Raw genomic sequence first — 16,282 nt, 5'->3', positions numbered from 1 at the left:
TGGGAGGCCTTTTCAAATAACGCTGTCACACAGTAAAGTGAGTGGGAGAGGTGGGGTAAGAGAGTACTGAAACACACCACGACCTTGAAGCGCCCGCTCGCTGCTGCGTTCATCAAATCACTCATCGATCCATGGCTTTGCATTAAAAAGAGATTTTCCATTTCATACTGGAGTGGTGAAAGCTGAGCTTTGAAAACAGGGTAAGAAGTTCACTATGGAAAAGTCTATTATTGACCTGCTATTCTGAATCAAACGTGGATGGCAATTTCTGGCTGCATCCGGTTCGGTTATTATTGGCTTCATAAAGCATCTGATGTGAAGACCATACATCTGCAGTGGCCTGAATAAACTCCTTATTCAATCATATCAAAGCCACATCCCCTTGTTCTCACTGTTTGAAGTACAACTGAAGTGTGTGTGTGTGTGTAGTGAGGTGTGTTACAATAGATTTGTAACTGGTGTTTTAAACATTTTTCTTCATCCTCTCCTTACCTTAAACTCTTACCATATCTCACTTTTTATACAACCTACCAGACCTTACCATATCTCACTTTTTATACAACCTACCAGACCTTACCATTTCTCACTTTTTATACATCCTACCAGACCTGAGCATATCTCACTTTTTATACAACCTCCCAGACCTTACCATATCTCACTTTTTATACAACCTACCACAGATCTCACTTTTTATGGTCCTCCTCTCCACCCTCTCCGAGCTGGGCATCTCCGGCGCGGCCCACGCTTGGATTGCGTCCTACCTGACAGGTCGCTCCTACCAGGTGGCGTGGCGAGAATCTGTCTCCGCACCACGTGCTCTCACCACTGGTGTCCCCCAGGGCTCTGTTCTAGGCCCTCTCCTATTCTCGCTATACACCAAGTCACTTGGCTCTGTCATATCCTCACATGGTCTCTCCTATCATTGCTATGCAGACGACACACAATTAATCTTCTCCTTTCCCCCCTCTGATAACCAGGTGGCGAATCGCATCTCTGCATGTCTGGCAGACATATCCGTGTGGATGACGGATCACCACCTCAAGCTGAACCTCGGCAAGACGGAGCTGCTCTTCCTCCCGGGGAAGGACTGCCCGTTCCATGATCTCGCCATCACGGTTGACAACTCCATTGTGTCCTCCTCCCAGAGTGCTAAGAACCTTGGCGTGATCCTGGACAACACCCTGTCGTTCTCAACTCACATCAAGGCGGTGACCCGTTCCTGTAGGTTCATGCTCTACAACATTCGCAGAGTACGACCCTGCCTCACACAGGAAGCGGCGCAGGTCCTAATCCAGGCACTTGTCATCTCCCGTCTGGATTACTGCAACTCGCTGTTGGCTGGGCTCCCTGCCTGTGCTATTAAACCCCTACAACTCATCCAGAACGCCGCAGCCCGTCTGGTGTTCAACCTTCCCAAGTTCTCTCACGTCACCCCGCTCCTCCGCTCTCTCCACTGGCTTCCAGTTGAAGCTCGCATCCGCTACAAGACCATGGTGCTTGCCTACGGAGCTGTGAGGGGAACGGCACCTCAGTACCTTCAGGCTCTGATCAGGCCCTACACCCAAACAAGGGCACTGCGTTCATCCACCTCTGGCCTGCTCGCCTCCCTACCTCTGAGGAAGTACAGTTCCCGCTCAGCCCAGTCAAAACTGTTCGCTGCTCTGGCACCCCAATGGTGGAACAAACTCCCTCACGACGCCAGGTCAGCGGAGTCAATCACCACCTTCCGGAGACACCTGAAACCCCACCTCTTTAAGGAATACCTAGGATAGGATAAAGTAATCCTTCTAACCCCCCCCTCCCCCTTAAAAGAGTTAGATGCACTATTGTAAAGTGGTTGTTCCACTGGATATCATAAGGTGAATGCACCAATTTGTAAGTCGCTCTGGATAAGAGCGTCTGCTAAATGACTTAAATGTAAATGTAAATGTTATACAACCTACCAGACCTTACCATATCTCACTTTTTATACAACCTACCAGACCTTACCATTTCTCACTTTTTATACATCCTACCAGACCTGAGCATATCTCACTTTTTATACAACCTCCCAGACCTTACCATATCTCACTTTTTATACATCCTACCACAGATCTCACTTTTTATACATCCTACCAGACCTTACCGTATCTCACTTTTTATACATCCTACCAGACCTTACCATATCTCGCTTTTTATACAACCTACCAGACCTTACCATATCTCACTTTTTATACAACCTACCAGACCTTACCATATCTCGCTTTTTATACAACCTACCAGACCTTACCATATCTCGCTTTTTATACAACCTACCAGACCTTACCATATCTCACTTTTTATACAACCTACCAGACCTTACCGTATCTCACTTTTTATACATCCTACCAGACCTTACCATATCTCACTTTTTATACATCCTACCAGACCTTACCATATCTCGCTTTTTATACAACCTACCAGACCTTACCATATCTCACTTTTTATACAACCTACCAGACCTTACCGTATCTCACTTTTTATACATCCTACCAGACCTTACCATATCTCACTTTTTATACATCCTACCAGACCTTACCATATCTCGCTTTTTATACAACCTACCAGACCTTACCATATCTCACTTTTTATACAACCTACCAGACCTTACCATATCCCAATTTTTATACAGACAAAACAACTTACATACACTAACACAACATTAAACAAAACTATAAACACACATACAATACAAAAAAAAATACATTTTACATTAAAAACACGAGTCTTGACTAAAAACAGCTGGCCTAAAAACAATTACACTCTTCTATGATATATAAATCTATTCAAGTGTTTAAACTCCACCAACGAAACTATATCATCAAATTTTTAAATGTTCAGGAGAGTATTCCAGGACCACAGAGCTAAGTAACTAAAACTATTTCTACCATGTCCTGTTCTAATTTTTGGTACTGTTAACACAGGGGTAGTGTGCTAATATAGCACTGTGCCATGCCAGGGGATGGTCTGGTTAATATAGCACTGTGTCATGCCAGGGGATGGTCTGGTTAATATAGCACTGTGCCATGCCAGGGGATGGTCTGGTTAATATAGCACTGTGCCATGCCAGTGGATGGTCTGGTTAATATAGCACTGTGTCATGCCAGGGGATGGTCTGGTTAATATAGCACTGTACCATGCCAGGGGATGGTCTTGTTAATATAGCACTGTGCCATGCCAGGGGATGGTCTGGTTAATATAGCACTGTGCCATGCCAGGGGATGGTCTGGTTAATATAGCACTGTGCCATGCCAGGGGATGGTCTGGTTAATATAGCACTGTGTCATGCCAGGGGATGGTCTGGTTAATATAGCACTGTACCATGCCAGGGGATGGTCTGGTTAATATAGCACTGTGCCATGCCAGGGGATGGTCTGGTTAATATAGCACTGTGCCATGCCAGGGGATGGTCTGGTTAATATAGCACTGTGCCATGCCAGGGGATGGTCTGGTTAATATAGCACTGTGCCATGCCTGGGGATGGTCTGGTTAATATAGCACTGTGCCATGCCAGGGGATGGTCTGGTTAATATAGCACTGTGCCATGCCAGGGGATGGTCTCTGTGGAAGATGAGGTTGCTGATGTTCCCATTTTTATAATAGTCAGCAAAAAGTATCTCTTGATTTTCCATAAGGAGCTTCATTTTGTGCTCTTCGTGTCTTATCATTCTTTACATACACAGGGTAGTGTATTTTAATTACCTCTGAACAGCAGGAGGCAGCTTCTAAGGCCTCTCCATTTGGTTGGAGTAGACTGTGCAATTCTCCGGCCATTGTTGGGCTAAAGCGCTTTGACACCTCTCACTTGACCCGTCAGTGCTAATTGAAGTTGTGTCAAGCTTGGTAGCCTTAACTTAGCATTCAGTCCTTATAAAGTAATGTAATGTATTTTGGCTTTTGGAAACAAAATATAGCTTCAGACTAAACATTACTCACTCAGTTCCAAGTTGGATGGTGTTTTCAGGTTTCTGTTGTTTTCCAGAGCATTTGCTGTATAGCTTTGTACTATTAATCTTTGGTAGTTGTAAGCCTTCCAGGTGATTCTGTAATTCCGTCCAAAATCAGGTTGTAGGTTTTGAGTTTTGATTTGGAGTGAAGGTTATGTTGTAGAGGGTAGCATCCTGTATGTGTTCCTGACAAAATAATCCAAGTTTATCTAACTCCAAATCTATATTTTTTTAAGAACATGCTGAAGAATGCAGGTGCTCATCTGCTCATGACCTCTCCTCTCTCTCAGACAGACAGACAGACAGACAGACAGACAGAACGAGAGCGAGCGGGACCTTCACTGCTCTCCCTGCCAATTCATTAACTGAGAATTAGTGCCTGACATTTGGGCCGTGGCATCCATTGTTTTTTCAGACCAAACAGGAGTAACTTTGGGGCTTTTTGGCCCAGGCTGGGCGATAAATAAAATGTTCACACTGTTATTCAGGAAAACACCAATTAGATAGCGGACAGCTGGCTACCAGCCTACGAACAGAGAAAAAAAAGCCTCCATTTTGGCTGCAACAAAATAGAAGATATTCTTCAACTCTGCTCCCTCTGGAACAAAGTCCTTCCATTAAAGTAGAACTGCCAGGTCGCAATGCAACTAATCAGAAAACACACACACCATCCCATCCTCACAGGCATTGCTTATTCGCCTTTCCTCCTCTCCTCCAACCATTCTTATAAATAAGTAATCCTTTCATTGGTTCTTTATGTCCCCCTGCCTCAAATCTGACCGACTCAGGGGGTTTTATGCAAGGGTAATTTTGTGCTGCCTGCCGGGAGGGAAAGTCATATTTTCATGTTCTTTAGAGGAGGTCTGTGGTTGTTTGGCCTCTCTCCAGACTAGACCCGATGTAGAGGGTTGAGTCATTGCCACAACCATTCAGTAGATAGATAGTGTGGCTTATTCTGTGCCTAGTGTTCCGTGCTAGCCCTCTGTCTCTCTGTCTCCCTGTCTTTCTCCCTCGCTCTCTCTAATGAGCTATTGTAATGGCCTTCTCTCTCTCGCTCCTCCCCCTCTCTATTCTCTATCCATTCACATAGCTATTGTCATGACCCTAAGGATTTGTCCTGGCTCTTAAAGGGAGAGTTCTCAGGATGGGGATATGAGATGAATGGCTCTATTATCAACGACACCGTTTACACAGACGGACATCCTAACTACTACAAGGTGACAGTATTTACTAAGCCACACAGGGAATATTTACTAAGTCATGCCCAGAGATGCCGTGTGTACGTGTCGATTGCATATCATCGAATTCTATTGCCCTAAACAACAACGTTGCCAATTCTACTAGCTTTAAAATTCACCATTATAGACATCCCATCTGTCTTGTCAGAAGAACCAGTGGAAACTTTTAGTTTGAAAAAGAAGCTGTATAATGTACAGAATGATATGTGTGTTTGTACAGACTAGAATAGTGGTTGTTGTTTTTAGCTGTAGGACGGAGTACACACACACACACAGTGGGAGAGAGAGATGGATGTGTCTGTCTCCCTCACTGTTCATCACAGCATGTTTAATAGTGTATCTAATAATGTTGTAAATGTCAGTGCATATTGTAGTTAGTCTCTATAGTAAAGTGTTCATTGTTCTGTTTTACAAGGTGGATACACATTGATGATGGATGAGGTGAGTTACCCACGGCAATGTAGAGCACTGAGACATCACGGGATGGATGGATGGATGAAGGAAGGAGAAGGAAGGAAGGAAGGAAGGAGAAGGAAGGAGGAAGGAGGAAGGAAGGAGGAAGGAAGGAAGGAAGGAAGGAAGGGAGGGAGGGAGGGAGGGAGGGAGGGAGGGAGGGAGGGAGGGAGGGAGGGAGGGAGGGAGGGAGGAGGAAGGAAGGAAGGAAGGAAGGAAGGAAGGAAGGAAGGAAGGAAGGAAGGAAGGAAGGAAGGAAGGAAGGAAGGAAGGAAGGGTCAGCATCTTTATTTAATATTAATCTGCTGGAAAATTAATTGTCAACAGAGAAAAATAATGAGTATGAGTGAGGAACTTGAGGAGAGAATGAGAGAGATTTGATTGAACTTTTTTGACAATACAAAAACAGACTTAGACAAAAACAATAGACAACTCAGCATACACACATTTCAACAATCATGAATGACCTCACACTTGCTCAGGACCACGTTCTCACCATCACCTCTCCCATCCTGCTGTTTCACAACATACTGTCTCATTTCTCAAACTCTCCTGCCTCTCTCTGGAGCACACATTTGCTCAATATTTAGATAATAATGCAATTGATTCATCCACTATCTTAACGATGGAGGGTCGTTAGATTTCCAGTTTTTAGGCAAAGTTTTTCCAAAATGATTGAGGAAAAATGTACAGTCCAACCCATTGGCTGTCTCACCGCACCCTCATATGCCATCTATTGAAGTATGCAGATAGACAGATTAAAAGTACATTTATATTGTACAACTTCTGACAGCCAACTTTATAACTTTATAGCACTTCCAGAAGGCATGAATCATAAAGTCACTGTTAGTTTTGCACTTAAGACATGACTCTGCCGTTGTGCTGTAGAAGTTGTGAATTTTGTCTCTTGTATAATCAATTCTGTACATTAGTTTATAATGGAATAAGGGCACATTTTCATGAACTGTAATTTCATTAGTTATGTTCTATGCTTTGTTTAAATGAGGAGTAGAAATAGGAAGACAGGGAGAGAGAAGTGAGGGTTTCTAAACCTACGGTACGTCCTCTATGGTGGACGAGGTGCTGCATCACCTCTACACTCTAATTCTACTGGCTTTCTGGAGTACTCTGGTATTAATGCTATATCAGACAGACAGACAGACAGACAGACAGACAGACAGACAGACAGACAGAGACAGACAGACAGACCCACCCTACTCTGGTATTAATGCTATATCACACAGACAGACAGACAGACAGACAGACAGACAGACAGACAGACAGACAGACCCACCCTACTCTGGTATTAAGGCTATATCACACAGACAGACAGACAGACAGACAGACAGACAGACAGACCCACCCTACTCTGGTATTGCTTCCCCCTGTCTGCTCCTAAGGGCTTGACCCCCTGTGTCTTCCACTCCCTGTCCGAAATGGATTCCTCTGGTTCCGGTCTCCCGGGGCAACAGTAGAACTCTGACTGTGACCTCTGGTTGGTTGAGCCATGTTTTCTCCTCTACTCTAACCTTTACAAGATTCAATTTCTGTTTCAGTTCCACAGCAGAAAGTCAACTTCGATCTCCAAACGTCATTTCCCCTTCTCATTTCTCTGCTATTTCCCCCTCCTGTGGATGGCTGCTCTGCAGAGGGTGTGAGAGGGCTGAGGATGAGGATGGAGCTCATTAGTTCTCCCCTGTTCTTTCCTTCAACCTTCATCTCTTTCCTTCTCTTCAACTCAGTCTTTCCTTTTCACTGTTTTTATTTATTTATTTTCTCTCCTTAGGTGCTGCTAGAGAAGTCCCCTGGTTTTCCAATGGGTTCCCTTACCTTTAGTAAGTATATACTCTAAATACAACATCTATATCTATAATATCATTCATGGAATATTTCTAATATAATATATCTACCGGTATTTATAGGTTATATATCACATATAACCAATAGGGTTGTTTTCAGCCTCTAATCCCCAGGCATTTTGCACTTGTCTCAAACGCAAGCACCGCAACAAAGTGAGATGTCAGGCATTGAGAAAATATGGGATGTGTCTGTAAAGCCGAGGGAGAAAGAGACCTGACTGTGAGTGAGCTCCTACATTGCATCAGACTAAACTATGTGATTAGTCCAGGTATCCCCAGTTTGTCCTCTGTGGCACACACGCACACACTCACGCACACACCCATCCACCCGTACATACACCCACCCACCCACCCACAAACACACAAACACAGTCAGTTGGAAAGAAGTATCGATCTGTGTTCCCTGCCTTGGGGCATCTATGAAGAAGTCAACTGTGGTGTGTTTTAACTAAAGCCAAGAGGCCACAGCTCAGTCTATAGGGTCCTGGCATTTAAACCACATTCATTTCTGATCTACTCAATTTTGAAACACAACACTACGACTTAACGTATCGATCGAAATGTGCGTGTGTGTGTGTGTGCGTGCGTGCGTGCGTTCTTGTGTGACGTCCGTTACCTTACCAATAGTTGAAAGACCAGCAAGGAATATTGTCAAGGTATTTATTTATTATTGTCACACTGCCTTTAATAAGAAACACTGTCATTCAGCAGACAGACAGAAGCTTCTAACATGGATTCCATTCTAAGAGCTATGACATCAACGCCTCCTTTTACAGAAATGGGTTCAACTCAGAGAAGGTATGACCACAGAATTTGGAATTAGAATGAATCAATAGGATTTCTATGGTGATGACTCACAATGTGTTCTGGAAAAGAATGTGGGTTCTGAAAGGAAAGGGAAAGGGCTTTCACATTGAACTGGTGAAGTCAGAGCTTAGACTCTTGGTTAAGATAGACAGAGTATGAACAGAAATTGTGAATGGGTATGGATTGTGGTATTGCATTTTTGTGTAGAGACTGAGAGTATGTACTTTAAGGCTACAATCTGGGATTTGTATTTTAGCCCTGCCGCTGGGAACAAAAGGATCGGTCCAATACCAGATTGCATCTTTAAACACAGCCTTTGAGTGATTGACAGTTTTTTTGTGTGAAAAGTTCCACTAGCTAATAATTTGCTCAGTTGAAATTATACAATGTTGTAGAATGACTGAATTCAAGGCCATAGTGATTGCTAATACAGATGAATTACTTCATAAGTTTTTATATAGTACTCTAAGGAATGGAGTGAAACAAACCAATCAATCTCTCTTCTCTTTTCCCTCTCTCTCTCTCTCTCTCTCTCTCTCTCTCTCTCTCTCTCTCTCTCTCTCTCACTCTCACTCTCACTCTTCTCTCTCTCTATTCTCTCTCTCTCCCCTCTCTCTCTCCCCTCTCGCTCTTCTCTCCCCTCTCTCTCTTCTCTCTCTATTCTCTCTCTCCCTTCTCTCTCTCTCCCCTCTCTCTTCTCTCTCTCTGCCCCTCTCTCTTCTCTCTATCTTCCCTCTCTCTCTTCTCTCTCTCCCCTCCCTCTCTCTCTTCTCTCTCTCTCTTCTCTCTCTCTCCCCCTCTCTCTTCTCTCTATCTTCCCTCTCTCTCTTCTCTCTCTCTCTCCCCTCTCTCTCTTTCCTCTCTCTTTCTTCTCTCTCTCTTTCCACTCTCTCTTCTCTCTCTCCCTTTCCTCTCTCTCTCTTCTCTCCCTCTCTCTTTCCTCTCTCTCTCTCTCTCTTCTCTTCTTATCGCTCTCTTCATATTTTATCGCTATATCTTCATTCTCATATTCACTCCTCTAACGTAACTCTCTCTCAACCTCTCCTTCCCCTCCCTCCTTCATTAATTTCCTCATTTTCTTAGTTCCCCTCTTTATTTCTTTCAGAATATGAGATCTGAGAGGGAGTAATCACCATGGAATCAATCTGAAGAACATGATTAGGATGGAGAGAGAGATGGAGAGAGAGGGGGAGAGTGATAAAGAGAGAGAGGGAGCGAGATGAGATGGGAACAGGGAGAGAGATGGAGGGACGGGCAAAGAAAGAGATGGAGGAAGGGAAGGGGAGTGGGAGATAGGTGGATGGAAGTCAGACAGCGAGTGAGAAGGGGAGGGAGAGGAGAGAGAGAGCAAGAGCGACACAGGGAGGGATGAGGGAGGGAGAGGAGAGAGAGAGAGGGGATATGCAGGGATAGAGAGAAGAGAAATGACAAAGAGATAGTCAGACACAGGAGGTCAAAGGATGGGTGAAGGAACAGAGAGAAAAACAAGTCTTGGGAGGAGAGGTGGAACACTAATTGGCTGAAAGAACGGAGAGAGGGAGAGAGTGATAGAAGGCTAGTTGTGACGGTATAGACAGGAAGAGGACACAATATGAAACATTAGTACAGGGACAGGACAGTTTAAAAGCGTTCAGAATGTTATCTAGTCTAAGCAAGACTCCCAGAGGACTGACTGTCTGTCTTGTCAATCTGGACATACTTTGAAAAAGGTATTTGAAAGTCTGAGGAGCAATTTTTGATATTTTCTTTAACAAAACTTTCTACAGAATAGGCAAACTCAAAAGACAAAGATAGAACTGATGTTGTCAATAATTGTCTCATTAAAGTTCCAATTCCTAAACACAGCAACATCACAAGAACAAAAGGGCTGTACGTTTTCCACAACGCCAAACAGATGCTCAAACATTAGAAACATCAAACACAAAGTCCCAGACAATACATAAAAGATTGGTTTTGATGGCTTTGATGAGTTTGCAGTATTTCCAGGTGTCTACATAGGCTTATTTTAACCAAGGTGTCCGTCTCTCTGCTTCTATGATTACACACTTTATAAAAATCCTCCCCTGCAGTTCTCCAACATAAAAAACAAAGTAGAAGTTATGGAGTGTGCCTTTGAAGGACCACTCTGTGAAACTTACAGTACTTTGTAGTAGAGTGGCGGGGCCACCGTTTTGTTGCGTTTCAAATGATGGAATGTGTCTTTAAAGCCTACAGAGAAAGAGACCTGACTGTGAGTGAGCTCCTGCATTGCATCAGACTAAACTATGTTTTTGTTGAGTCAGGTAGATTTAGAAGGAAATGCCAGCAGTCAGAAGTCCCAGATAGATAAAGCTGTCGGATTGTCAAAGAGATAACACTGATGAAAGGAACCAGCTCAGCACGGAGAACAGGAGAGGAGAACTCAAGGACGGAGAGAAGGAGATAGAAGAAGAGATAGAGAGAGAGAGAGATGTTTGAGATATTTCTGATCATAAAATCGTGATTTACAGAATCGTTAACATAATGTCATGTATTTATATCTCTCTATGCTGTTCATCTCTTCACAAGCAGGTGTCACTGTTCTGTGGCTTTTGACCTGCACAAGGCTGTGTGTGTGTGTGTCATGTGTGTGTCATGTGTCACTCAAACACACACACACACACACACGCTAGGACCGAGTGCAGGTGGATGAACCATCTAGAGCTCTTACTCCCAAGTCAAATCAATAGCTTCTCTCTTTTCTCTCTACCCTGTGGCCCTCTGCTCTCTCCCTCCCCCCTTTCTCTTCATTCACATTAGTCTCTTTCCTGAACCGCCTCTCCTCTCTTTCTTCCCATCTCTCTACCCTGTGGCCCTCTGCTCTCTCCCTCCCCCCCTTTCTCTTCGTTCACATTAGTCTCTTTCCTCTCTCCTCTCTTTCTTCCCATCTCTCTGCTCTCTCCCTCCCCCCTTTCTCTTCGTTCACATTAGTCTCTTTCCTGAACCGCCTCTCCTCTCTTTCTTCCCATCTCTCTACCCTGTGGCCCTCTGCTCTCTCCCTCCCCCCTTTCTCTTCGTTCACATTAGTCTCTTTCCTGAACCGCCTCTCCTCTCTTTCTTCCCATCTCTCTACCCTGTGGCCCTCTGCTCTCTCCCTCCCCCCCTTTCTCTTCGTTCACATTAGTCTCTTTCCTGAACCGCCTCTCCTCTCTTTCTTCCCATCTCTCTACCCTGTGGCCCTCTGCTCTCTCCCTCCCCCCCTTTCTCTTCGTTCACATTAGTCTCTTTCCTGAACCGCCTCTCCTCTCTTTCTTCCCATCTCTCTACCCTGTGGCCCTCTGCTCTCTTTCTTCCCATCTCTCTCCTGGACCCATTCTCTTGTCCTTCCCTGCCGTCTCTCCTCTCTTCACACTAATGAACACTGCGTGGCTCTATGCGTTCTCCAGGAAGGTGAGTTCCCACCTTCTCCTCTCTTCACACTAATGAACACTGCGTGGCTCTATGCGTTCTCCAGGAAGGTGAGTTCCCACCTTCTCCTCTCTTCACACTATTGAACACTGCGTGGCTCTATGCGTTCTCCAGGAAGGTGAGTTCCCACCTTCCACGTCGTACGTTATTTTCCATAGAGCACATAGCCCCTCGTTGATTATCCCATACTTCTCTCAATTCAATTCAACATTGAGAGTAAGATGCCTGCTTGCCCTGTAACACAATGACTAAATATCAACAACATCGTTTCCTTTTGGAGAAGCAATATGAAGCTGCCACAGTGTCCAAACTGATAACATACATCTCTCCACCCTCCCTCCCTCCCCCTCCACTCCTCTCACTACAGGCAACACGGATGTCACTATGGGGGATAGCAGTCTTTAGTCTGCAATCAGGATTCAAAGACCTCTCCCTCCCTCTCTCTCTATTCCTCCCTCCCTCTCTTCCTCTCTCCCTCTCTCTTCCTCCCCCTCTCTCTCTCCCTCCCTCGCTCTCTCTGTCTCCCACTCTCTGTTTCCCTCCCTCTCACTCTCTTCCTCCCTCCCTCTCTCCCTCCCTCTCCCCCCCTCTCTCCCTCCCTCTCTCCCTCCCTCTTCCCCCCTCTCTCCCTCCCTCCCTCTCTTCCTCCCCCCTCTCTCCCTCCCTCTCTCTCTCTTCCTCCCTCCCTCTCTCTTCCTCCCTCCCTCTCTACCTCCTTCCCTCTCTCTTCCTCCCTCCCTCTCTCTCTCCCTCCCTCGCTCTCTCTCTCTTCCTCCCCCACTCTCTTCCTCCCTCCCTCTCTTCCTTGACGTGCTGTGCCTATATACACACTACTCTCCCTCTCCCCTATCTTTCGTCCTCTCTCTCTCCTTCCATCCCTTCTCCCTCTTTCTATATCTGTCTCTCTGTCTTTCCCCTCTCCCCTTCCTCATTTGCTCCCTCTGTTCCTCTCTCCCTCCCTCCCTGAACGTGCTGTGTTTTCATCTCTGTGATGGATCTGGATCTCAGTGTCCCCCAGGAGAGTGTTGAGAGTTCTTAGTGAGGAGGGGTGAGTCACAGGTATAGACCAGCACTACACAATGATTAGGATCATACCAAACTACACCCTATTCCCTATGTAGTGCACTACCTTTGACACCCTAGTTTCTATGTAGTGCACTATCTTTGACACCCTATTCCCCATGTAGTGCACTACTATTTTGGCAGTGGGACACATCTCAAATGGCCCTCCATTCCCCATGTAGTGCACTATCTTTGACACCCTATTCCATATATAGTGCATTTCGTTTGACAAGAGGCCCTCTGGTGCACTCTTAGGGGAATAGGGTGTCACTAGAGTTTAGCCTACTGAAGGTAAAGTATTACCAGTGCAGGTTACAGTCACAGGGTTAAGTGTAGTGACTCTCACCTACACCAGGGGGGGCTGTTGTATACTAGTGTTTGTGTATTTTAGTGTGAGAGAGCGTCATCTCTATACCCCTAGAAACTACTCTAGACTACTAGACTACTCTCACTCTCCCTTCCAGATATCAGACACACGAGAGCCACAGAAAGTCAAACTCTGATTTAATTTGAGGGAATAGAAAGAAATATAATGCTTATATACCACCTTAGATGAAACATGCCACCTTAGATGAAACATGCCACCTTAGATGAAACATGCCACCTTAGATGAAACATGCCACCTTAGATGAAACATGCCACCTTAGATGAAACATGCCACCTTAGATGAAACATGCCACCTTAGATGAAACATGCCACCTTAGATGAAACATGCCACCTTAGATGAAACATGCCACCTTAGATGAAACATGGTACCTTAGAAGAAACATGCCACCTTAGAAGAAACATGCCACCTTAGATGAAACATGCCACCTTAGATGAAACATGCCACCTTAGATGAAACATGCCACCTTAGAGGAAACATGCCACCTTAGAGGAAACATGCCACCTTAGAGGAAACATGCCACCTTAGATGAAACATGCCACCTTAGAAGAAACATGCCACCTTAGATGAAACATGCCACCTTAGAAGAAACATGCCACCTTAGAAGAAACATGCCACCTTAGATGAAACATGCCACCTTAGATGAAACATGCCACCTTAGATGAAACATGCCACCTTCCATGAAACATGCCACCTTCCATGAAACATGCCACCTTCCATGAAACATGCCACCTTAGATGAAACATGCCACCTTAGATGAAACATGCCACCTTAGATGAAACATGCCACCTTAGAAGAAACATGCCACCTTCCATGAAACATGCCACCTTAGATGAAACATGCCACCTTAGATGAAACATGCCACCTTAGATGAAACATGCCACCTTAGATGAAACATGCCACCTTCCATGAAACATGCCACCTTCCATGAAACATGCCACCTTCCATGAAACATGCCACCTTAGATGAAACATGCCACCTTAGATGAAACATGCCACCTTAGAAGAAACATGCCACCTTAGATGAAAGATGCCACCTTAGATGAAACATGCCACCTTAGAAGAAACATGCCACCTTAGAAGAAACATGCCACCTTAGATGAAACATGCCACCTTAGAAGAAACATGCCACCTTAGAAGAAACATGCCACCTTAGAAGAAACATGCCACCTTAGATGAAACATGCCACCTTAGAAGAAACATGCCACCTTAGAAGAAACATGCCACCTTAGAAGAAACATGCCACCTTAGAAGAAACATGCCACCTTAGAAGAAACATGCCACCTTAGAAGAAACATGCCACCTTAGAAGAAACATGCCACCTTAGATGAAAGATGCCACCTTAGATGAAACATGCCACCTTAGAAGAAACATGCCACCTTAGAAGAAACATGCCACCTTAGAAGAAACATGCCACCTTAGAAGAAACATGCCACCTTAGAAGAAACATGCCACCTTAGATGAAACATGCCACCTTAGATGAAACATGCCACCTTAGATGAAACATGCCACCTTAGAGTAAACATGCCACCTTAGAGTAAACATGCCACCTTAGAGTAAACATGCCACCTTAGAAGAAACATGCCACCTTAGAAGAAACATGCCACCTTAGAAGAAACATGCCACCTTAGATGAAACATGCCACCTTAGATGAAACATGCCACCTTAGATGAAACATGCCACCTTAGAAGAAACATGCCACCTTAGAAGAAACATGCCACTGGTAAGTTTGAAGGGAACGAAGGACAAATATTATTCTGCATAATATCTGCAGGAGGATAATGTGAGTTAAATTTTAATTCAAAATGAAATCCTCTTCTCAGAAAGACGGTAATAAATAAAAAAAATGAACACACACACAGAGAGAGAGAAACACACACACATGCCTTGCAGAAAATAATGATATAAATATCTCACGTTTTAAAAGACGTCCACTAATCAACCTTGAATAAGAGATTAAATCCCAGAAGCACCATGGTACTCTCACCACTAATTCCATGACACTCCTTCACACCTTCACACACTTACCGCCGGCCACCATTTGCACATCTACATGGCTGGCAGCCCTAACTGGATAATGGCTGTTACCTGGGGCTGCTCATATATTACTGTCATTTTATGGTTTAACACACACACACACACACACACACAAGAACACACACACATCGCTGCCCATACATTAGTGTTATATGAGAGGGTAACAGGGAACCAGGAAGAAGGAAGCTCTGCTCAAGGCGTTAAATATTCTATTTATTGCTTTGCTCCTTACTAGCTGTAAAAAGTGTGTGTGTGTGAGAGAGCGTGTGTGTTCCCGTCTACGAATATGTGGGTAAGTGTAGGAGGGAACTTTCTTACATCTTACTAATTAACAGGAGGCTTTCCTTCAAGGGTGAGCGGTTTGTATAGAACTCAGCTGCCTCCCAAATGCCACCCTATCTCCTATGTCGTGCACTCCTTTTGATAGGGCTCTGGTCAAAAGTAGTGCACGACAGTGCCTTCAGATTTCGTTGTGCTACAGCCTGAATAAAATATATGTAATTCTCACCCATCTACACACAATACCCCATAATGACAAAGTGAAAACATGTTTTCAGAAAGTTTTACACATTTATTGAAAATTAAATACATTATTTAATTTACATAAGTATTCACACCCTTGAGTCAATACATGTTCCAATCACCTTTGGCAGCAATTACAGCTGTGAGTCTCGAAGGAACATTCAATGCCATCTTGGTAAGCGACTCGAGTGTATATTTGACCTTGTGTTTTAGGTTATTCAATCAATCAATCAATCAAGTTTATTTTATATAGCCCTTCGTACATCAGCTAATATCTCGAAGTGCTGTACAGAAACCCAGCCTAAAACCCCAAACAGCAAGCAATGCAGGTGTAGAAGCACGGTGGCTAGGAAAAACTCCCTAGAAAGGCCAAAACCTAGGAAGAAACCTAGAGAGGAACCAGGCTATGAGGGGTGGCCAGTCCTCTTCTGGCTGTGCCGGGTGGAGATTATAACAGAACTATGCCAAGATGTTCAAAATGTTCATAAGTGACAAGCATGGTCAAATAATAATCATGAATAATTTTCAG

Source organism: Salvelinus namaycush, unplaced genomic scaffold, assembly GCF_016432855.1.
Source record: "Salvelinus namaycush isolate Seneca unplaced genomic scaffold, SaNama_1.0 Scaffold181, whole genome shotgun sequence".
In the NCBI taxonomy this organism is placed as follows: domain Eukaryota; kingdom Metazoa; phylum Chordata; class Actinopteri; order Salmoniformes; family Salmonidae; genus Salvelinus; species Salvelinus namaycush.
The sequence above is the reverse complement of the archived record's forward strand: the minus strand, read 5'-3'. Positions refer to the sequence as shown.